The sequence below is a fragment of the Atta cephalotes genome (assembly GCF_000143395.1).
Source record: "Atta cephalotes unplaced genomic scaffold scaffold00023, whole genome shotgun sequence".
Taxonomy (NCBI): domain Eukaryota; kingdom Metazoa; phylum Arthropoda; class Insecta; order Hymenoptera; family Formicidae; genus Atta; species Atta cephalotes.
The window spans coordinates 2,232,067-2,234,666 of record NW_012130087.1 but is presented as its reverse complement, the minus strand read 5'-3'; positions in this window follow the sequence as shown (position 1 = coordinate 2,234,666).

The following is a 2,600-nucleotide window of genomic DNA, read 5'->3' as shown; positions in this document are numbered from 1 at the left end:
TATATATATATATATATATATATATATATATATATATATATATGTATGTACGTATATGTGTAATATGTATTTTAAATATATATATTTTTGGACGTATTTTATATACATACAACTTGAACATTGAGTGCGTGATCATCCCAATGATTCACATGTTTCTTCATGTTCCTTAGGTTCTTTTATATTAATATAAGTGCAATCAATTGCCCCAATTGCCTATAAACAGTTGAGGAGCATTTTAAAATTTTTCCTGGGTTGTTTGGCGTCAGTCGTGGGAAATTGTACTCATTGTCACAGCAGAATATCATTTATGACTCTTCATGTGCAATGACTGATGGCTGCCTTAATTATATCCCATTGTTCTTCAATTACACCTTGGAAACAGCATAAAATCGCAGAGTTGTTAATATCTAAGCAAAAAAATATTTATAATTTATAACAAATTATAAAAATGTCTGACTTTCTATAAATAATAATTCTATATGTTATACAAAACAAAACTTTGTAAAACCATATAGTAAGAGATAACTTCAATAAAAACAATTCTAATATATAGTAGATGTCTGAGAAACATAGTTCCAGATACTTGTAGAAAGAGTAATATGGATATTATTTTTGTCAGTCCATACTTATACGTCTATGATAATATTTAATTGTAAAATATTATTTGAAACAAAGAGTAATGTACATACCTGACATTCTGGATAAGACCATGTTGCCATTCAAGTTCTAATTTTCATCTTAATATCAATCAAATCCATTATATCAATCAAATTCATTGCAATCTCTGTATTAACTTGGTATAACTTTCGTTATTATAAGAAATTTCGTGTAATGAAGATCAAAGAGATCATGCATGTCTCGCCATTCTTTTCTTTGACACGTTCAAAACGTCTTAATCGATGCTCCAAATATATTTAATCCCACGCTAAAAATCTTAATTCAGCCATTATATGATAACACTAAAAACATTCCATTTAAAGAAATTCAGTAAAAATAACAATTAAATTTAATAATAATAAAATTTACAATTTAGTATTTTTTATATAAGAAATAATATATCAAATAACTTCTAAATTATATTGCATATATAATATAGATGAAAATCATATATTTAATATATGATGATATTATCTACATTATATAAACATGTTACATAAATTACATATTATATATAAATTATTTTAATAAATTAAATAAATTAAATATTATAATTTAAAAAATATTTACTTTATAATGCCTTCAATCTGCTTAATAAGTGACGCAGGTTTTTACTATTTTTAGTTATCGTTAATAAGTTCAAATGTGTCGGTACGACGTTTTCATCACTTATAGGGGATTACATTAAAGTTTACGATAGTTGTCATTAACGATAAATATCGTCAAATATTCATGATATAGAATCAATGATATAGAATCGCACTTACTTAGTTTATCGACCGACATTATTAACGACATCGACAACTATCGATAGGCGTGAAAAAATAGTTACAGAATAGAGAGCGCCCCAGAGCTTTGATTAGACGATTTGTTATTCTCTGTTGCCTATTATGTTTAAGCCTTAACAGGGAAATATTCGACTGTAGTTGGTTGGTTCTTACATTCTGATTCGAATTAAATTCTCGATGAAAATTAGAAAAAGTTTCTACATTGAAAAAATACATTTTTTTATTTTTTAGCGCTCATTGTTAATGGCAAGTTCAAGATGGCAAAAAGACTAGGCATACCGAGCGATGATTGGTTGGATCTATAAGTAACAATTATGTTCATTTATTCGGAGTGCAGGCTAGCCGCACTCCAAGTCAATTTGGACTTCCAAAACTTCCTTTTTGAGGAAGATTTTATTCTATATGCTATAGTATACGTTACGTGTATTATATATTTCGAGTAAATTTTCTTCAGGAACGTAGCCTTGAACGAGCCCAATGAGGGTGATCAAATGAACATAGGATGTTTTCCATTTAATGATACAAATTGACATAAATGTCGTTCTATCTTTGTCATTCTCTGAATGTTAACAAAGACAGAACGACGCTAATATCGACTTGTGTCATCAAATTGTAAACAACAGAGAAAAACATCAGGGCGTTTCTCGTGTCGATTCCAGGCCTGATCTATCTTTCTTCCAAGTTGGTAGACTTTCATTCTGCCACTGAGCCACACACCTGACGCTGTTGGTATCTCTGTTGTATCTATGGGTACGGTCAACGCGATGCTACAAAAGCTTTGAAATGTTTTTTAATTGGTCAGTTTGTAGAATTCTTTCTTCTAATTGGCCATCAAATGCTTCAAAGCATTTGTAGCGAGACTTTGACCACAACCTATATCTAGTAAATGTTTTACAACATGGAAAGCACCCATAATTGGTTATTATTTAAGGTGCTTTTTTATGCTGACGATCAATGCTTTTCGGCGTCAAAAACTCTCAGGTTTCTCTCTGGTGAAAGTAAGTTTATACCTATGTTATTTGTAGTAATGTAGTAGCAAATTTTTACGACACTAAATTTAACATCTTAGCTAGGATCTCTTTATTATTATGCATCACCTCTTAAAGAGGGATCTAATGCAATGCTTTTTATCAGAACTTCCAAAATTTATGAAAG